Source organism: Meriones unguiculatus, chromosome 19 (genome assembly GCF_030254825.1).
Source record: "Meriones unguiculatus strain TT.TT164.6M chromosome 19, Bangor_MerUng_6.1, whole genome shotgun sequence".
NCBI lineage: Eukaryota > Metazoa > Chordata > Mammalia > Rodentia > Muridae > Meriones > Meriones unguiculatus.
The window spans coordinates 54050799-54073728 of NC_083366.1; positions in this window are offsets into that span (position 1 = coordinate 54050799).

Below are 22930 nucleotides of genomic sequence, written 5' to 3' on the forward strand. Positions count from 1 at the left end.
TAATATTTTGGCAAAGAAGGTAATTCATTTGTGCCCTTGACCTAAAAATCTGCCTGAAGCTAAACTGAAGATTTTGGATTAATGTTGGTTGAGGAGATTTTAAGGAAGCCCAGTATTGGTTGTGTGGTTTTTAATGGTCATCCTTATGCATATCTATGATGAAAAGGAGCAAGCAAGCCCGACAAGAAAAAATACAAAAGTTAACAGTTTGAGAAGAAAAGGAGATTAGGATGTGTCATGTTGGAGCCAAGTCAGTACTCAAGGAGATAAAAAGTTTAAAGAAAAGCCTGATGCTAAATGGAATAGAGGGAGTGGTGACCTCAGGGCAAGAACCCTCAAACAGCTAAGCCTCCAGCTTGTGAAAGAAATTAAAGAAAAGCTTAAACAAGGATGAAAACTGCCAGAAACCAGTTCCAGCTTCAAGGGTGCAGGTCCTGAGACATGGAAAGGGCGTTGGCATAAAGTCAAGACACTGACCACTTATTGACTTTCAGCAAGAGGTCCGGAATAGCTCGAGCCATCTTTATTTATACAATCATAATCCTGGTTGCCTGAGCAGTGACGTCAGTGGTTATTTTATTTAAAGGAATCCTAACATCAGCACCACATAAGCCCCCTCATTACAAAAAAAACCCCAATAGTTTTCCTTCCTCCTTACCCTCTCCCACTGTGTCAATCACCCCTAATCATATTTTGCAATACAAAGCACAATTTCAGCAAGGCAAAAATAAATGGAGGCCCTGAGCGGCTGTTCCATGAAGCTCTGAAAACAAAGCCTGGATTATGTAGACTCCAGGTTGTTGAAGTCGGATACCTGGCAAGGAATGCTGCAGACCAGGTGTGGAAACAGCCTAAGTGAGAGAAATGTGCCGCAGTCAACAAAGCTGGAAGGAGCTAGAGATTTGAAGAGTGCTTTGACATCGGACATTGTGGTAGTTTGAATGAAAACAGCCCCATAGGCTCATAGACTGGCACTATTGGGAGGTGTGGGCTTGTTGGAGTAGGTGTGGCCTTGTTAGAAGAAGTGAGTCACTGGGGGTGAGGTTTAAGGTCTCAGATACTCAAGCCAGATCTACTGTGACAGTCTTCCTGCTACCTGCAGATCCAGATGTAGAACTCCCAGCTACCTCTCCAGTAGCATGTCTGCCTACATGCCACCACGAAGATAACAGACTAAGCCTCTGAACCTCAAGCCAGCCCCTGTTAAATGTTTTCCTTTAAGAGTTGTTGTAATCATGGTGTCTCTTTACAGCAATAGAAACTCTAAGACAGACAGGAAGATGCAGAATGTGGAGTTTACCCTGCTGGTTTTTGGTCTTGCTTTGTTCCAGGATTTCCTCACTATGCTCTCTTTCCTTCTCTTTTGATATGATAATGTGTGTTCTGTACCATTGTATGTTGGAAGTATATGATCTCCCTTTTGATTTTGATTTTACAGAGGATTGCAGTCTAGAGATGGAGAGATGGACTGGAGAGATGGCGCAGAGGTTAAGAGCGGAGACTGTATTATGCTGGATCTTAGTGTCCCCAAACCAGGAGATGGACCACATATACAAGAGCAAAGAGCTTTATTCGAGCTTAAGCTCATTCTCTTCACCATCACCAGTACAGTGGATCAGGGAGGAGAGTCCTGAGCAGCTGCAAGGAAGGGTTTTATTGGGGTTTGAGCAAGGACTGGGAGTTTCCAGCTTAGCAGTTACACGATTGGGTGACATTCAGCAAGGGCAAGCTTGTTACAGAGTGATTGGCTAACTAACATAACTAACATTGAGGGAGCTATCTATGGACCTCAGGAATGTTAGGTATTGTCTGTGCCATGTTCTTACAAGGTCAGTGGGCTGCACAGCACAGACATCCCACTCTGAGATAAAATACCTTCCCATTCTCACTGTTATCTCTAGGCTGTTTCTTGGGTGGGATTTTATGGTCTTGTTCCTAGAATTGATGACCTATGGCCTAATTTTTCTTTTAAAGTCAGGGAGTGAATGGGATTGCAAATATTTAAAGGATTAAAAGGTGTGGCATTGCTGAGGAAGTATGTCACTGGGAGTGGGCTTTGAGGTTTTAAAAGCACTTGCTAAACCCAGAATCAGCCCCTCTCTCTCTTTCTCTCCAGTTATAAGTGAGTATATACCATGCGTTGTCACTTGAGTATTTTTAATTTTAAAAAATGTATTACAATTTATTCACTTTGTATTCCAGTTGTAGCCCCCTCCATCATCCTCTCCCTATCTGCCTTCCCTCCTGCTACTTCTCCCATGCCCCTTCCCCAGTCCACTGATAAGGGAGGTCCTCCTCCCCTTCCCTCTGACCCTACCTATCAGGTATCATCAGGACTGGCTGCTTTGTCTTCCTCTGTGACCTGGGGTAGGTGATCAAAGAGCCAACCCCTGAGTTCATGTCAGAGGCAGTCCCTGTTCCTCTTACTAGGGTATCCTCTTGGACACTGTGAACTGCCATGGGCTACATCTGTGAAGGGATTCTAGGTTATCTCCGTGCATAGTCCTTGGTTGGATTATCAGTCTCAGAAAAGGCCCCTGGGCCCAAAATTTTTGGTTCTGTTGTTCTCCTTATAGAGCTCCAGTCCCTTCAAGGCCTTTCTATCTCCCCCTTCTTTTATAAGATTCCCTGCACTCTGCCCAAAGTTTGGCTAGGAGTCTCAGCATCTGCTTTCAAACCCTGCTGGGTAGAGTCTTTCAGAGGCCCTCTGTGACTCTTGCCTTGTTCCTTGTTTTCACTCTGTTGTAGGTGATTAATATTTACTATTGATATATCTTCTGGGAAAGCTTGCTGTTAATCCTAAACAGCTGTATAACCAAATCACCACACAGAGACTGGGTTTATATAGTTAACCTAGAACAAAATGCTGGGCAATAATTACTCCCTCTTAACCTCCAAGCCCTCATAGTTTCCTAACATTTAGATTTTACTCATTATACTTGCTTTTTTTGTGAAATCTTAGGTCTGGTTCATTCTCCATGTCATTCCCAGATCTCTGCTACTGCCTCTGTTCTCCCAGCCCTCTTCTGCCCTTCTCTCCTCCTCTTCTTCCCACCTTCCTGTCTCTGGCTCCTCCCTCTCTTCCTGCTTCCTTTCTATTGCTCAACATTGTGGCTGGTTGTTTATTTTGGCATGTTTACACAAAGTTGAGACAGGTGATGTCTAGTATCACAATGGAATGTCCAGATTGAAACCAGAGGGGAGAGAAATCAGCATTTAAATGAATAAGGATAAAGTGTATACATTTCAAAAGAACATTATACCAACTCTAAAACTAACTGAGATAAAAAAAAATGTGTCTTCAGAACTCCAACAATACTTGGCTAATAAATCCTTGGCTATAATATCCTCAAAATGTATCATGCTAACCTTTTAATTTGTATAGATAAAATTGGCTTAGAGTTTACTTTCATCCTGCACATCTCATACATTTATAATTTTAGAACTCTATAATACTTGTGAGAAATTACATGTTTGCAGAACAAAAAAGCTGAACACCAGAGATGCTGGATCAAACCTGACAGGATTCATCCTTCAGCATGCTGAGACATTGACACATCTGTTCCAGCATCTTGCATGTTCCAGCATTCTGCTTGTTCTTGCTCAACTGCTTCAATTGCTGTTTCTCATCAAAGCCTGCTCCCAAAAGAACTTTGAAGAAAGCTGCTAATCTTAATTGGTCCAGCATTTTAGACTGTTCCAAAGAGGACTTTTATTAAGCCTGAAATTTCTCAACATTCAAAGACTGGCCCCCCAAATGTTATTGCTTGCTTAATTAACCAATTTTTCCCCATTTTCTTTGGGCCCCATAACAGGATTTCTGCATGTCCAAAATGTCGGCTGGAAGAAATCCATGAGAACGACGTCCAATATCCTTACAGGGGGTTGGGTATGTTTCTGGTTATTTTCTATGGTTATGTATGTTCATTGTCATTGGGAGACATTGTTTATAATTATTAATGGTCTTATTCAGAGTAAAACAAGGAGTATACAGGGATATCTTATAGGAATAAGACAAAAGGTAGATTATTGAATCTACTCAACTTAAGATTTCATTTGTTATTCCCAAATAAGGTTAATTTTAACTCTGGTATAGGATTTTGCATATTGATGCAAAAATAAGTCTATTTTTGATACTTGGTATAAGTGCTAGTATATTGATACAATTTCAAGGTTAACTTCCAATACTTTTAAACTGCTATTAAAAATGGGTTAGGGTATTAGGTAATGCAAGTTAATTGCTAGTTATTTAATTCATAGTCATGTCAGACACTAGTCTAATTTATCACAGGAGTATACATCCTAGTTTAACAGATAGATATGCTTTTGTAGACAGATCGATTACATAAAGATAGGTAGTCTTCAGAAACTTTAGAGACCTACAGAATATGGCATTTAAAAGTGTCTTTATTATCTTAAAGATTCTTTGACAATGAGACAAGTCATCTCCTGGCAGCACCCTGCCTACCTCAAAGAAGATGATGAGCATCAAAGGAACTCCATATGGAGATGGCCTTAAATGTGGCAAACAAACCACTCAGGTAAAGAAAATACCCTTGTTTCACGACAGACAAATTCTGCCCAAAATGGGCAAACTTAAATGCAGGACAAGTCGACTGCCAAACTCTGCCAAGACAGGGTAAGTAAGTCCTAAATAGTTCCTGCTTCCCATATGTGTCTGAATAAGTATCACAATGCAAAGTCCTGGTTGAAACCAGAGAGTAGGGGTGAGAAATCAGCATTTGAATGAACAAGGGTAACGTGTATACATTTCAAAAGAACATTATACGAACATTTCCCCCTTTAAGTCCAATAAAAGGTTCCTTTTCTTTCAATACAATAATAATTATGAAATTATGAAAACTGTTAGGTAAGATCTACACGTGCAATGTCTAGTCCATGTGTATTTAGCAACTTAGGAGAAAGTATCTGATCATCCTATCTATTTGACAAGTTTAAAGTTCTATACCTAACTAAATTAACTTTTATCCTTATTGGTATTACCTATATGAAAGGATTTCTTAACTTCTAAACAACTTAAGCTTAAATGTGGCACTATGACTATTTGGTCTTGAACCTCATCACCTGTCTCAACTTTGTGTAAACATGCCAAAATAAACAACCAGCTACAATATTGAGCAATAGAAAGGAAGCAAGAAGAGAAGAAGGAGCCAGAGGACAGGAAGGTGGGAGGCAGAGGAGGAGAGAAGGGCAGAAGAGGGCTGGGAGAACAGAGGCAGTAGCAGAGATCTGGGAATGACATGGAGAATGAACCAGACCTAAGATTTCACAAAAAAAGCAAGTATAATGAGTAAAATCTAAATGTTAGGAAACTATGAGGGCTTGGAGATTAAGAGGGAGTCATATCACCTGCAAATAATGGTACTTTGACTTCTTCCTTTCCTAACTGAATCCACTTGATCTCCTTTATTTGTCTTATTGCTTTAGCAAGGACTTCAAGAACTATGGTGAAAAGATATGGAGAGAGTGGCAGCCTTGCCTTGTCCCTGATTTCAGTGGTATTGATTTAAATTTCTCTCTGTTTAATCTGATGATGGCTATAGGCTTGCTGTATATTGCCTTTACTATTTTTAGGTAAGTGCCTTGTATCCCTGATCTCTCCAGAACTTTAAACATGAATGGGTATTGGATTTTGTCAAATATTTTTTCAGCATCTAAGGAAATTATCATGTTGGATGTGTTCTTATGCTGACCTCTAACCATCTGCTTATCCATAACCTTCGCTATTTGTTCCTGGAGTCTGTACTTCAGGCTTGGCCCGACTGTTTCTGGGTGTCTGGAGTATTCTTCAGGAAGATGCGAGAGGACCACCAGTTAGAGAGTGTATGTTGGTGTTTCAGCTGTAGCTAAGGGAGGAAGGTCACAGGTGCATGTGCACAAGCATGGGTGTGTGTGGAAGTGTGCCTTGAAGGACAGGGTTCTAGAGCATGTAGATGCCTGGGAGGGTGGAGCTTAAGTGCAGGAGGGGGTGCTGGCGCTCTTTATGGCTGCAGTGAGCATGTGAATGTGCCTTGAAAACCTCAGTGGCGTATAGGCCTGTCATATTGTCCTCCTGGTATTCAGATTTGTCTGGGCTCCTGGAATTGTTTGCCTGGACTCCACTGGTAGACCCACAGAACAGGGGCTTCAATGTTGAGAATGCTGTCCCAAGGGTCCCTATGTTGCCCACAGGCATGTGTGAGTGGGAGGGATCCAATGTCTGGCTGCTAGCATAGAGGGACCCTGGATCTGGGGTTCTGCACGAACTCACTTGAAGGCACACTCACTCACTCGCTCTCGGGCCTATTTGGAAAGCACAGGGATTTCCCCTGTTCTCTACTCTCAGATTTGGGCCTGCAGGGGCAAATGAGAGTGTAAGAGATCTGTCAGCTCAGTGGTGTCCACTGGTTGTCCGCTGCGCAGGGAGACTTAGGGCAGCCACCTCTGCCCTCTCAGTCCCAGAGCACGGAGGTTCCTGCTTGGGCTACAGCTGCTGCAAGGCAGACCCGGGAGGCCCCTACTGCAACCTCCTCTGCTGTCTCAGTCACTGAGCACAGAAGTTCATGCTTGGGGCAACCGCTGCTGCCTCTGCCAAGCAGGAAGGCCTGAGCTTGGGGCAAGGGGAAGTGCAGGGGGATTGAATATTCGCCACTTTCAGTACCCGGATATGCCCCCTGGTGACTAGGATCCAAACTGTCCCAGCTCACGGCTTATCCCCTCTTGCCCAGGAAGCCTCAGTGTCGATGTTCTGGCTTCAGCTGCTCCTCCACTCACCGATTTTGGAGTTTCAGATCCTGTGCTCCTCAGATACAGTGCACACTGGCCGCTGCCATCTTGGACTCCTGGATAGCAATTTCATAAGACGGTTATTCTTAAAGTTATAAAAAGATGCTCTGTTGTTGAATATTGATATTTACTATTGATTTATCTTTTAGTTAAACAGTGGTTATTCCTAAACCAGCTGTATACCCAAATGACCACACAGAGACTAGGATTTATTTCATTAACCTAGAGCACAATTCTGGGCAATAGTTACTCCATCCTAAACCTCCAAGCCTGCATAGTTTCCTCCCATTCAGATTTCCCACATTATACTTGCTTTTAGTCATATCTTAGGTCTGGTTCATCTCTCCTAGTGGTTCCAATCTCTGTCCTGCCAATTTCTACTCTCCTACCTCTCCCACTTGCTTCCTTCTCCTCCCCTCCATACTAGGATGTCCCACCATATTCTCTCCATTGCTCAGCACTGTGGCTGGTTGCTTTATTGACAATACAGAGAATAAATGGTGGCATGTTCACACAAATTTGAGGCAGGTGATACTTAGAATAAGCATCATAATGCACTGTCCAGATTGAAACCAGATAGTGGGGTAGAGAAATCAACATTTGAATGAACAAGGGTAAATTGTATACATTCCACAAGAATGTTATACCAACAGTGCTCAAAGGGGTAATTGTAGAGTTACCAAATACAAGCAATAGCAACCCTTACTCGCCCAGCCGATGGGTGGCCGTCCAAAAATGACAGCGTGCTCAGGCTGGCTGCTCTGAGGACACAGTTACTCTAGCAGTGTTTTGTTAAAAGGATGACCATGTGAGACCACTACATGCTATCCTGCTTATGAAAACAAGCTTGTGAACATTCAAATATTCCTAAATAAAGGACTAACTGAAGCCACCTTGGCATTAGCATCCTGGGAGTGGTGTGAACTTCCCACCAGGAATTAGGAGCATCCCAGTATAATAGTACCCTACTATAATGGGTAACAGTGGCTTCCTGGATATGTCAGTGGAAAAAGCAAGGCAGGAAAGAATTTAGAGCATAATCTCCCTCCAATAAAGTTTTGTGTTCTGCAAATGTAAGCACTGTTTTTTTTTTTGTTTGTTTTGTTTTGTTTTTATTTTAAACCAAATTTTGTACCAAAAGTGTGGAGGGAGGGGAAACAGAACCAGGCTATCCCCTGTCTTTAGATTTGTCTGTGGAAGCAGTATATTTTTATGTTATTATCAACTTATCAGATTGAAAAAGGAATCTCTGGAAAAGCAAAACAAGATACACTGGATGTCAATTATGAGATCATCTCATTGTGAAACTTTTTTTTTTTTAAGATTTTATTTTTAATTTTGTGTATGTATGTGCCCACAGAGGTCAGAAGAGAGCATCAGATCTCCTGGAGCTGGAGTTACAAGTGTTTGTGAACCAGCTGATGTGGTTGCTGGGAATCGAACTCAGGTCATCTGAAAGGACAGCATGGGCTCTTAATCACTGAGCCATCCCTCTAGCCCTGGGAGTGGGGATGGTTTAGTTTGACTTTATAGAATGATCAACAGTGTGTTGTTAAGTCTATATACATGAAGGAAAATGTTTCTGTCTTTTTGTTGCTGATGCTGTTTGACCAGCCTCTTGACAGTGTTAGAGTATCAGGTGTTATTCTGACAGAGTTGCATGTCTACTTTGGGATAAAACAAAGGTTATAGAGTATTACTGGAAGTCAGGGTTTGGCATTGCAGGCATCAGATAGGCCAGGTTAAATCAAACTCTTTTGTCCTGAATTTTAATGAAAATATCCAGACGAACTTAGAATGCTTTTGTCTTAAGAAAAAGAAAAAGTCTCTCCTGCCTCAATATGTTTAGTCACAAGGCTTCAAATCACACAGCTCAGTGGCATACAGAGCATTCCCCAGGCCACTAGATTCTGGCTTCAGGTGCCATTTCCCACAAGAACTTATGGGGCTCTTTGGAGACTGGCCACTTCTGGATGTTGGCAGGAAATGCAGGAGATGAGGAAGACACCTGGTCTCCTTGGCTGCATGCGCATCCGTGGGCACGAACTCACTCCTTATATGGGTGTGTGTGCACACCACCCCCAATACAGACAGGAGTAATGTGTGTCATCATCAGTTTTGGTTATCAATGTGATTGTATCTGCAATCAACTAAAGAGTCTGTGAGAGTACTGTGGAAGCATCACTTGAGGGGGTAGGGGGAAGACTGTCCTATAGAATGGGTTGCATTCTCCCTAGGTAGCCTGTGCGTTATTAGCTCTAAGGGAGGGAAGAGAGCCACGTTGCCTGCTCGCTCTTGCCCCCTGCTGGCGAGTGCATCTACTCTGCTCTGCTGTCGCCATGCTTTGCTAACATAGGAATTTCCTTCAGCTTTCCCATGTGGATTAAAAGCCAGTGGCTTTCCAGGAAGCCTTCAGGCTGTCAGCACCATAGTGGGACTGCTGAGGCATCCAGCTACTGGGTTTTCAACTTCTCTAATTTGCAGATAGCACCAGTGTTTATGCCAATTTAATAAATACCCCCATAATATACATTAATTTTAATGCTATACTCTATCTATCTATCTATCTATCTATCTATCTATCTATCTATCTATCATTAATTTAGAGTTTCTCTACACTCATGGACGCTATCGTACTTGTGTGGAAGTCAGAGAACACTTTCAGGATTGAATTTTTTCCTTCTACCACTTGGACCTGTGACTGGAACTCAGCATGTAAGGCTTGGTGGCAGGCTCCTTTACCTACTGAACGTCTCTCTGACGCAGAATGTATTTATTCTGCTAGCTGTGTTCCTCAGAGAACCCTGACCAACACAATGTGCTTCTGAGAGTCATCTTAGCACTGCCTACCTGTGTAGATATCTTGCTGACTGAGTCTGACTTTGACCAGAACTTTAACATTTTTTATTTAACTTAATTTTCTTCCTTCCTTCCTTCCTTCCTTCCTTCCTTCCTTCCTTCCTTCCTTCCTTCCTTCCTTCCTTCCTTCCTGTCTTCCTTCCTTCCTTTCTTTCTTTCTTTCCTTTTCTTTCTCTCTTTCTTTCTTTGTCTTTCTTTTCTTTTCTTTCCTCCTGCTTCTCCCTCTCCAGTGCTGGGATTAAAGGCAGGTGCCACCATGCATGGCTTTTAATTTTATTTTTCAGTTTAAAATTATAAAAATATTTGTTTGTTTATTTGTTTGTTTTATTAAATGTAGGAGTGCTCTGTCTGCATGTACACCTACATGCCAGAAGAGGACATCAGATCCCTTCATAGATAGTCAGGAGCCATGTGGTTGCTGGAAATTGAACTCAGAACCTCTGGAAGCGCAGCCAGTGTTCTTAACCTCTGAGCCGTCTCACCAGCCCTTAATACAATATATTTTGACTGGGTTTTTTCCCCTCCCCCAGTTCCTCTCAGATTCTTTCCACCTCCCTGTCCACCCAATTTTATGTACTTTCTCTCTTATACAAAAACAAATAATCAAAAAACCCAAAATAACAACCCCCCCACAAAAACGAAAATCAAAATGAACAACCAAAATATCAATAAGACACACACCAAAAAAAGCTCAACAAAGGGAAAGGAAGGAAAACTCCACACCCACCTCAAACCTCCCAAACAAACAAACAAACAAATAAACAAACACAAACCCTGGAGTTCATTTTGTGTTTTCCACCACTCCTGGGCATGGGGTCTGCCCTGGAGAGTGACTGATATGCCCAGTGATACTCCATCGGAAAAGGCTGATTCGCCTTCTGCCAGCAGGTATCAGCTGCAGATGGCTTCTTGGTTTTGGGATGAGGGGGGTCTCTGGGTCTACTTCTCCCTCTCAGTGTTGGATCCCCTTCTGGCTTGAATGTGTGCAGGTCTTGGGCATGCTGCCACAGTCTCTGTGAGTTCATCTGTGCTTCTGTCCTGTTGTTTCTGGAAGGCACTGTTTACTCTGCGTCATCGCCATGTCTGGCTCTTTCTTACAGTCTTTCCTCCTCTATGCTGCTTCAGCATAGATCCCTGAGCCTTGAGGGGAGCGTCCTGATAAAGACATCCTGTTTAGGACCGGATGCTCCAAAGTCTCTCACTCTGCCCACCATCGAGTTGGGTTGCCTAGGCCTTTTGATCTAACAAGTTCGATGCAAAAGGAGGAATATGTTAAGAAATTATGTACCAGACATTCCAATGGCTTCATCTAGTAAATTTAAAGGAAAAATCAAAACATTAGGAAAGCGTACTATATATTGAGAGTCCTAAGGGATGGAGTTAATTGCAGTGTGTGGACCTGTGGTAGTTTGAATGAAAATGGCCCCATAGGCTCATAGGGAATGCCACTAATGGGAGGTGTGGCCTTTTGGGGCTGGTGTGGGGTGGTTGGAGGAAGTGTGTCATTGGGGGGTGGGCTTGTAGGGACTCAGAAGCTCAAGCCAGGCCCAGTGTCTCTCTCTCTTCCTGCTCCCTGTGGATACAGATATGGAACACTCAGTCCCTCTCCAGCAACATGTCTGCCTGCATGCTTCCATGCTTCCCAATGTACGAAACCTCTGAAAATGCAAGTCAGCCCAAATTAAATGTTTTCATTTATAAGCGTTGCTGTGGTCACAATGTCACAGCAGTAGAAACCCTAAATAAGACACAACCTTTTCATTTGGGTTTGATTTATTTTCAATCCTGACTCTAATAAACTAGTAAAATTAAAAAAAAAGGTTGGTAGCCCTATATATTATCCATAATGACAGCAATATGCCTCTCATAATGTGTGTATGTATATATATTCTAGATCCAAATTACAAATTACATGGAATGTTGGCTCTATTTCGTTTTATATAAATAACACTAAATTATATTTGCTCAGTCTCACATAGATAACAGAGCTGCTCATATGGCACCTGGACGTTTTACAAGCTGTAGACGTCATGCCATTCTGGAGAACTGACCTTATTTTATGTAGTCAGGGGATAGGCTCGGACACTAAGGGTGGGGGGGCAATCCTAGCTGATTCTAACATACAACCAGACTTGAGACCAACTACAAAATAGAACTTTCACCTAGTTTTTCTGGTTCTCAAGCCCACAGAGCCCTGGCTTCCTACACTTTCTTTCTCTGTTGTAATGGAGAATTGATGCATGCTTCACTCAATATTAAAACATGAGAAAGAAAGGAAGCTTATATTTTATTTACAAGAATCAATAAGTATATTTTTAGCTGCTCTGTCTATTTGATTTGGGGCTATCAGGACAGCCTTCTTTATAATAAAGATAATTTGAGGGATTGATTTTTGCCAAATGGAACACTGCTCTAATGTGCTGTTGTCACCACCAAGTTTGAAATCCACGATACCTTAGGATACAAAGGAAACGTCAGATGAAATCAATTTGGCAAGCGGAACATGAACTGAATGGTTTGCTCTTTGGAGCAGACATGACATCTCTCTGCATGTCACTGCAGTGTGTGTTAAAATGAGCTGTGTGTGCCAGAAACTGTTCCCGCATCGGACTGCTCTTAGCGATGCCATCATCTGACAAGGCTCCATCTTACATGATTATTCGTCTGTCTCAGACTGTGCTGGGCTTTAAAGTTAGGGCTTAAATGACACCAGATATGTGGTTGATGAAAGGAGGATGGCACAGGTGTTGTGCATACTATTATTTCTGTCATGGACACCTGTCATGACTGGGCATGTCTTTTATCTAGCCCACTTGTTTATGGAGCCTTTCTATGCACCAGGCACTGTTATAGACACTGGGGACGAGGGAATGAGCAACCATCCCATCAAGCTTGGGTGTCTTGAGGGAAGCTAGATTTGTGTCTGGGCCCATACTGCTTTTGGGTCACCGTTGACCTCTGTTGTTTAGATCTGGGGTGTTCCTTAAATGCCTCTGGGTTTAAAGGACGCTTCCTCAGCTTGGGGCTACCGAGAGGTGGTAGACCCTGCCAGAGCTGGGGCCTACAGGTCTTAGGTCACTGGAAACTTGAGGTAATGTAAAGACCTCCCTGCCACCGACTTTATCTCTGTCAGATGGGTCTCACTATGTAGCCCAGGCTGGCCTAAAATTTACAGTCTTCTTTCATCAGCCTCTTAAGAGCTTGGATATTGATGTGTACTGCCACACATCTATCCATCCATCCATGTATGTATGTATGTATGTATGTATGTATGTATCTATCTATCTATCTATCTATCTATCTATCTATCTATCTATCTATCATCTATTTACCTATCTGTCTTATCTCTCTCTAACAATAAGTTTTTATTTCATCTGTCATTATCATCTGTCGATCTACCTCCTTATCTATCATCTGTTACTTATCAATCATCTATCTATAATCAAGACTCTTCTACCATGTAGTCCCAACACAGCTTGCTACCTTACCACAGACGCAAAGCAGCAGGGGCAATAACCACATATCGGAATCTCCATAATGGAGAGCCCAAATCAAGCTCCTCTCTTTACAACCTGGTTATTCTCTGAGCCAGATGATTGAGTTATCTCAGGAGCTTGTTACAGCAATAACATGCTAATGAATACTCTCCTTTCATACCCGCCTTTTTAACCGCCTCTCCATTGCCCTGGCACACCCACCATCACAGGATGTGTGAAATTCCTCTATTGTTTCTTGGGGTTCCAGTAGTACCATGCCATCAGCCCTCCACCCAGACTTCTGAAGCCACCAACCTACCATTCTATTTCTACTGCAGGAAAAGGTGTCTAAACTCCCTGATAGGACATAGAATTTTGAGGGACTTTAGCCTGATGACACAGTTCATTTGTATTATTTCTGTTGATTTTATTTCCTGACTGACAGGTCTTGTCTCAGTCCTCGTTTTTGCAGCTTCTGGAAACTTTAGGTGCTCTCAGGCCTCTGGGACTATGCGAGATTTTGTACCAAGATTGGCCAGCTTCCTGTATTTCTCTCTTAGAGCTGCGTTCGTGTGTTGTCACGGCAGCCTTTGGCAATGCTCCCACACAAGACATTCTCATCCCTTCTGGACTGAGTGCTTGGAATTGATCCCTTGATAAAAATGAGGAGCCAGATTTTAGTTTTACTCTACGGTAATTGCTAGAAAGCCTTGTGCTTGTCTAGGATTGGGCCTAAAGAACACATTTAAGATGTTTACCCTAAGCTGTTTCCATATATGTGTAAGGATGTACATATGCATAAACATGTTCGCACAGACACAGGCATATGCCTTGTGCACAGAACTTCTATGTATAGATGAGCACATATATTTTAGAAATCATTAACTCTTGGATGGCTTCAATGTCAGCCTCTGGGGCTTGTTTTCTCCATTCTCCATGTAGCATGTTTACCCTTTTTCAATATTAATCCTGATTCTCAAAATACGGACAGATTTATACAAGTACTTTATCCTAGAATGTTTCAGATCTTGTTGGATAACTCTTTAGCAGAAAATATCACAAAAAATGACTATGATGATACGTGCTAACTGTCAGTTTGTCAGAACCAAGAATCAGCTGGGGGCTTGGCCCCAAACCATGCCTGTAGGAAATTGCCTTTATTATGTTCATTGAGGTGGGAAACCCCATCTCTGTTCTTGTTGGGACCATTTCCTGGCAGGAGATCCTGAACTTTACAAAAATGGAGAAATATTGAAGACCAGCTTTGACATCAACAGGGGAAACTGAGGCGGGCCATAGATCCAGGGCTGGATGGTCACCCAGAAGGCTTTCTCTGAGGATAACTTTTCAGGCCAGAACTGATTATTACCTACAGTGGCTTCCACTGATAGTAGCAAACTGAGGGGTCAGAATTTAATTGTTCTTGGCAGTAGACCAGAGCTGGTAGCTACCTAGTGGGGGTGTCCACTTACTTAATTGTGGCTAGTGATCTTATCAGGGGTGGGGAAAAGGTGAACGGGTGATGGGGTGGAGGGGTGGGAGGGTGAGAGGGTGGGGTTAGGCTTCCACTGGTAGTGGCAAGCATCTAAAAAGGAAAGGAAAGAAGGAGAGAAAGAAAAGACCACATACCACTACACACACACTTGATGAAGTAAGACAGACTCCAGCAGGTAGGTTCCAACAAGCTTCTTCAAGCTTCTCTTACTTTACACATACTCATACACATAGACACACACACACACACATGTCACACATTGTGTGGATGGAGCCTACTCCAAAGAGTGAGTTCCAACTCAACCTTACATACATACATGTCTGTATATATACATTTGGTGGATAAAACAAAACTTCGAAGGATAAATTCCAGTAACATTTATTATTTCTCCCACAGCTTATATATCCCAACAAGATCTTTCACGCAGTACCAAAATCACAGCGTAGTTACATTCTAGTTTTCTTTAAGTGAACAATTTCAATGGTTATATGTAGAAAAACATGTTTCCAGGACCCTCACATGATCAGATGCTTTATGTGTTACGGGTGAGAAACAATTATGAAAAACAAATTAGTTCTAAGAACCCATATACATTTGTAACTAAGACACTTGTTATAGATTAACAAGGTGTGAGCAAGCAAGGTAATTTCTCAGCCAGCTTTTTCTTTACCGGCAGGCTGCAATTTGTGGTTACAAAGAAAGAATCAATTATCTTAAAAGGTAATCTTATAAAAATCTTGAAAGAATCACAAATCTAAACTTTTATATAAAAGACAATCAGCTATTTCCATTTTAAATCTCTAAGGTGAGCGTCTACCCATTAATAATGTTTATTAAATCATAACGGGAAGCTGAGGGCAAAAATGAGTACAAGAACCTAATCACCTTTAAGTCCAGCTTCAGTGAGAGAGTCACACCAGCTAGTGCTAGTTGGGGTAAGGTTTTTGCTCATCAACCTCAAAAAGTCCCTGGTTTTACTATAAAGAGTGTGCTTTTCTTAACTTCAAATCATTCTCTAAGATTTTCTACATCAGAGCCACTAGGAAAAACATCTTTACCTAGCCTTGCTTAACAATTTAGTTTTCCAAATTCTTTCTAAGGGTAGTGGTCATTGCTAATCATCTACATCTGTGGCTTCTCTTCAAGGATGGTGGTTGAATCATCAATATGCCCCAGCAGCAATGCCTGAAAGAGATCAAGCATTGCTATTGTGAGGGCCAGTGATACTGTGCGGTCAGAGTCCTCATATATTAGGAAGATTATAAGGGCTGCAAGGATCACAAGCAGAGCTGTGCTCCATAACAGCGTGAAGTCCTCAGGACACATAGTTCTTGGGGTTCTGACACCCCGAGGCACACTCGTCATGGTTGTGCTGACAGGTGGGCCACATTCTATGAGTTACAGAGCTGTTTGTTATTCCTCTTGCCCGGATCCTGACACAGAAAGCAAGCAGAATGCTGGCATGCATTCAACACTCTGCCTTCCAAATGTGGGTGCCACATGACCAACTATTTCAGGTACCCACTGCCTTGATTCCTCCACCATAACAGACTATACCCTTCAACTGTGAGCCAGAACAAACCTTTACTCCTTAAGATGCTGAAAAAAAAAAAAAGAGCCAAAATCAGCCGTCTTTGTTTATAAGAATGTTATCTCAGGTGTTTGTTACAGTTATAAAAAGCTGACCAACATGCCTGCTTGACACACATGGAGCTACATCCTGTTTCCCAAATCCATGGAGAACACCTGCTTCTGACCTCTCTGCCTCTGGTCTATAACCTTCGAAGGACTCAGACTTTGTTCTGCTCAGCATCTCATTTGGTGCAGAGTAGGCACCGGATGAGTACATTTGCTGAATGAACCAATAAACATGCAAAGACACAGAACAAGGATGAGTGGATGAAGAGATGAACAGTGCAGATAGCATTAAGCCTTATCTTTGGATAAGCATTATAAACCCAAAACCACAAAATCTTTTTTTTCTGTGCAGTAGAGCATTGCAAACAAAAGTGTCTCAGGAAACTACTAGCCAGGAGTTTGTAACCGGTTTATCAAAGAACTCATTCCGTCCACCAAACCCCAAATTAGTCATTCGTGGCCCACCCAAACTACATTTGAACTTAGGAATGGCCATGATTCATCTATCACAATCATCATGGTCCTCTTCCCCATCCTCCTCTCCTTCCTCTTTCTCCTCACCGTCATTCTCATTGGGTTTCCAAACATTTATTGATCATTGCTGTCAGTTGGGTTCTGTTCTAAACTCTTTGGTATCAACACATCAATTCTCAGAACAGCCTTTGAAGCAAATTCTATTATTTACTATCATTACTATTATCATTGTTATTGTTGTTGTTGTTTTCAAGACAGTTTCTTTGCTGCCCTGAAACTCTCTGTATACCACGATGGCCTTGAACTCACAGAGATCCACCTGCTTCTGCCTGCTGAGTGCTGGGATTAAAGGCATGCACCACCACCGCTGGTGCAGCAAATTTAATGTTATCTCTGTTTACAGAAGAAGAGACTGGTACTCACAGAAGGGTGAAGACACTGATTTTCAGGTTGTCATATAAAGAGTAGTTCCTTAGAAGAATGATAAATTTTTTAGGTTAGCAGTCCTGCAAGATGGCTTGGTGAATAAAGGAGCTTGCCTCACAAGCCTGGTGACCTGAGTTTGATACCCAGTACCCATGCCAAGGAGGCTGGGAAGAACAAACCCACTCCACCACTGAGTGCTGAGATTGCAGGTGTGTGCCACCAGACCTGATTTCAGGCTCCACCTTGTAAAAATTATACTGCCTCCAAGCAATATCTCTCTTTAATACATGGACATTTTCAGGGGGCACTGTCGATGTTTAAATCACAGCAGGACTCAAAGTGGTCCTTAGTCTTGGCTTGCAGTAGAGTAGATTCATTTTTGCCCTCCCTTTGTCCAGCTCAGTTGCACCTGGATGGCCGTGTCTTAGAACCAGCTGATGCTGCGAGCGGAACTTTTAATTAAAGGGGGTAATGCTAGCAGGAGTGTGGAAGGCAGGTCTCTGTACCGGTGTCCCTGCTTGGAATTCCACCACGCGACCTGCCCGCCCGTGTCTTAAAGCTGTCCCTGCTCTGAAACGTGTGTTTCCAACCTTTATTTTGATTTCCCATCAAGCATCCTGCAAATTGAGGGGCATTTTTCAAATTCCCATAAAGTTTGTGCTCAAGAATCTCTGAGGAGGTTTTGCCACCCCCGCTCCTGATTTGTGCGCTCTCGCTAGCTGGCAGCTCTTGCCAGGCTCTCTGGTGTTAAATTAATAACAACTGATGTGGAGCTGACAGGTAGGTGAAGATGGAGAGTGTCATGATATTAAAAAATTCTCAATCTATTATGTAGCTCAGTGTGCGACGCTTTGTCAGGTTTTGCCTGTAGGTATCTTAATTTTGTTTAAACAGTTTGCTCACGTCTCTTAGACCCAGAGGATGGAAACATAGCCCTTAGCACCAGTCTAGCAGACTCTGCAGTGTATGCTGGTGTGAGGCAGAAGACCAGACTCTGAAACTTAGGCGGAGTTATTTGAAAAAGCACTAGATAAAATTAAAACGCTAAAAATACTTTCCTGAAATTAAAGATCATCTCGTTTTCTCTTGTAGTTAAAAGGAGTGGGGGAGGGATATTTGGGATCCAGACAAACATAATTTGTTTCTTTTTGTTGTTGTTGTTGTTCTTCAAGACAGGGTTTCTCTGTGTAGCCTTGGCTGTCCTGTACTTGCTTTGTAGACCAGGCTGGCCTCGAACTCACAGAGATCCTCCTGCCTCTGCCTCCCGGGTACTGGGATTACAGGCGAGCACCACCACACCCAACCTCATTTTCTTGAAAATAGCTGTGGCTGTTTTCAAAGCTCTCAAGCTCCTGTGCATCAGAATTGTTTAGGCAACTGCAAATCACACACCAACAACTTCCTGGAAATGATTCTTAGCGAGGATGCAAAATCCTGGAAGGATGTCTGACAAATCTTAAACTCTGTACACGGTCTGTTTTGTACATTAAATGTCCATGTAATAGTCCTTCAAAATTATTTACAATAGACATTTTCTTAAATATATATATCCATACACACACACATATATATGTCTATATACACATAGCAAGAAGTAGAGGGAATAATACAATAGAGTCCCATGAGGAATTAGTCTGTTGCATCTCTTATATACTTTATTTTTTAAAAATAAAAACCAAATAGAGACCCACGGATAGTCACTGGGGCTGTCCTCTCGCCATCAGCAGATTTCTCCCAGTCTGAATCCTCCAGTCTAGGCTATCAGCCTGGGAGTCGCCGTCCTGATGCTGCGATTGTAGCTGCGTGGTTCCAGGAAGACATGAACATTCTAAGTGAACCTCTCCAGTGCAGCCACTATCCTCTGCTGTTCTCAGTTTTGTCCAGTGAGTAACTGGAGGAGCAAACTCATGTACTCGTTTTCTAAAGACCAACATCATTTTTTGGCTCAGGGTTGTAGAGTTGAAATGGAAGGTCAGAAAGTTGAAGCCGGTGAGCCTGGCTCTGCCTGAAGGTGTTTAAATTTGTTTTCTTTTTTTTTAAATTTAGCACAATACTGGCTTAGACAGTATAAAAGTTTTTAATTCAGAAAGGTAACAAAAAAACCCAGACTAGCTTTTCTGGAGGAAAAGATCCATTCCTTCTTGGGCCAAGCAGATGGCTGGGTATCTCCATCTTCCCTGGATGAGTGACCATCCTTTTCCAGGCCCAGCAACACTCCCAGCGTCTCTCTACCATCCCCACGGCTGAGGCAGGGGATTAGCTGCCATGTTTTATCCCTGCTAGACCCTATTTTATATTTCTTTTTTGTATGTGGCCTCTGTATGGACTTAATTTGTGGCCTCAGATAAAAACCCATAGAGAAAAGTAGTATTTTCCTGACTTCCTGTGAGCATCTCTGTGCTGGCTGCAGTTTATTATACAGAGAAGCATTAGTCCATTTCTATGTCTATATCCTGTGTGTTCGAGTCTGTCTGATCAAGTCTTTCAAAGATATTTTTAAGAGGCTCATTGCAGACCTCAAATGTCTAGATGACTCACCTACCTCTGTAAGTCCCTAAATGAATGAGACTTTGAAGTCTACATTTATTAGCTAAGACAGTTTCTGATCTCCGTATCTGGAAGGGTCAGGGAAGCGAACAGAGAGAAAGAAGTGACTCAAGGGCTTGATTGTTAACGCTCTTCCGTGAGTAGGTTGCTCCTGAGATCTCTGAAATCAAGCAAACTTTAACTTTTTGTGTTTTTCTTTAACTTCACTCTTTAAAAAGTAGGTTCATCTCTGTGGCTTTGTCTTTAGATAGAAATAACAAACAAGCAAAAGTAAATCATTTACATATCTCAATGGCTGTGAGTAAACTAAACAGCAAGCAGGAAAGTCCTTGCTAATAAAGTGCCCGTCATGAGATCCAAAGGCTGTGAGAGCCAGCTCTGAGGAAGGGTCATCGGCACAGTAAGCGAAAACCCTCAAGTCAAACAGATCTTCACTGAGCAGAGTGGGAGGAGAACTTTGTGAATGGAGAGGAAGGTGATGGAAGTCAAGTGCAGAGTGATTTGCAAAGACCAGGACATCCTAGGCTAGCGGTTTTCAACCTTCCTAATGCTGCAACCCTTTAATACAGCTCCTCATGTTATGGTGACCCCTGATCCATAAAGTTATTTCACTGCTACTTCATAACTGTAATGCCGCTACTGTTATGAATCATAATGTAAATATTTGATATGCAGAATAATTCATATGCGACCTCCAAGGGGGTTGTGACCCACATGTCAAAAAAGAAAAAAAAGAAAAAAAAGAAAAAAAGAAAACCACTGTCCTAGACCCTGGTAGGGCCTTCCCATCACATGAAGGAACCTTCAGAAGCTGTAAGCAGGCCTATGGGTGATGGGGCATTTATCTTAAAAGAACTCTTCGACAGCTACATCATATGAGGAAGACACACGGTAGAGTAGATGAGCAGAAGTAGGGAAATGGTTTGGAGTGACCCGTTGTGGTTCAGGAGTGGGATTATGAAAGCTTGTTCAATCATGTAAGATCATATTTGGTTGATTATATCAGAAACCCAAGGACATTGGCTTCAGCAGGAATTGGTGGGTTGTCCATAGCAACTCGTGGCCATTCTAACCATGCCCTTCAGAGCTTGGACTATTTCTGCCTTCCTGTTCTATTACTGGGGCAGGGTTCCCTTGTCTTCATGGTTACGGGATGGCTGCCATTTCTCCATCACCTCTGCATTGAGACAAAAGGCCAAAGAGAAAAGGCACTTCTCAGTGGAAGCCTTCTCTCTTAACAGGAAAACGTATGTGTTAGCATTTTTGAGGAAAACAGAATTGGAAAAAGCATGGCAATACTACTCGGCCCCGGTGATGCTCAGGACCAGTTGCCAAAGCTCCAGAATTCCTACCTGTGGAGGGTTCTGGTCAGGCCGAGTTTCCAGCCGTGCCACCTTCTCACACTTCCCGCTTCCTCCTGAGTTATATAACCATTGGCTCTTATGTGGGCTCGCGAGCGAAAAGAACAAAGAACATTTTCTGGGTAGCTAAGCTGCAATGAATAGGACTTAGTCTCAAGGGTTACAGAAGGAAAGCGACACGACCTTCTCTGACTTTCTTTTCTTCTGCTAACTAAAATGTATACGAGACTAACCACCCGTGAAGCACGAGGAGATCAGAGTGGGGGAGCAAGAAGCCTAACTCACTGATGGTTTCAGGTTGCGGTGTCGGTTCTAGATACTTCTTTGTTTTGGCTATTTATCATTGTTTGGTGGGTTGTATGCTTCTCCGTCACCTAGATAGCCATGCCCAGCTATTATTTATTAGAACGTCCCTTGCCTACTGGGCAAATTCTTATTTATTTTTTTAAACAGTTAACTCAAATATATTGTTTACCTTTTATAGAGTTATTGCTGTTTTCTGAACAATGGAATTGCTCTCTTGTTTCTTGTCTAAAGCATTATATGAAAGCATCTTTCTATTTATTACATTATGTCCTAACGGCGAGCTAGATCATATTCCTGATGTCTGAACTAATGAAAGTAGATCTAGTGAACTATTGAAGTAAGAAATTATTTGTCATTACTAGTTTGATCACAGTTCTAGACAAATGGTGAGTATCCAAATCTGGCTTCAACACGGCCTTTCCTTTCATTTCTGTTTCATTTCAAGCAATGCTCGTGGTTATGTTTTATATTTCTTCTTCCTGGTGGGTATTACGGGAGGAATCTTAAAGCTTTATGCATGAGAAGAGAGTTGCAGCTTTTATACAGTTCAGTGACACTTTGAAAGATGTACTTCTAAAATGGCCCAGACTGGAAAGTCTCACACTGACATTTCTATCATGTCCTATTTATCAAGGCCACTCAAATCAAGGAGAAGGGAGATGGAAGGCCCTAGAAGTGGACTTACTGTAGGGCTAGAACTGGGGCTACAGCCATTTTTACAGAATGCAATCTGCTGTAGTATATATCTTGTGGCCATAGCAATGGGTATGAGACTGAGATGTGGAATACATTTGCCCTGAAACTGTCACCTTGTTTTGCTTTCAGCCTCCTCCTGGATGTCCAGGGACCCATCACTTAAACCAGGTCTAGGTGTAGATGGGTCTCTCTGAGTCATTCCTTTCTAATTCTTCCCAGAAATCCGTGTCTGGTGATCAGATGACTCACAGTGGGAGTGACAAGCTGTCTGCATGTTCTTCTAACATGCAATGGTGAAATGGGTGTGGGACGGCACTACAGGTCTGTTTGAATAGAGTGGAAGACTTTGAAAGAAACATGGACTTTGAGGGTCTACCTCTGAAGCATCCTTAGCAACTGTTGCTTGATCTGAAAGGAAATGTTTGTAATGGCTCTTTGTCCACTTTCCTTTGAAACAGAAAACTGATTGCCAGGGAAATGTGGGTTTAGGAGAATGATAGAAAGTAACAAAAACCTAGTTCATCAGCTTTCTCCCTGGAGACCAAACACCCGATCAGCTTAGGTGAAGTCAGGAGACAAAGCATTGACCTTGTAAACCAGACGTCTTTGCTAGCAAGGAGCATTCTTTGTAGTAGTATTGGTGAAGACAGGACTAAAGTGAGCCTCAGGTCAATGTGTGAGCTTTAAGACCTCTTGCCAGGGTGTCTTAACCACATACCCTTGGAAGCAGCTGTCTGATTTGGAGACAAATTTTATTACTTAGTTTTCTCATCATGTGACCATGTACCCAGCAAAAGCAACTTAAGGAAGGAAGGAAGGAAGGAAGGAAGGAAGGAAGGAAGGAAGGAAGGAAGGAAGGAAAAAAA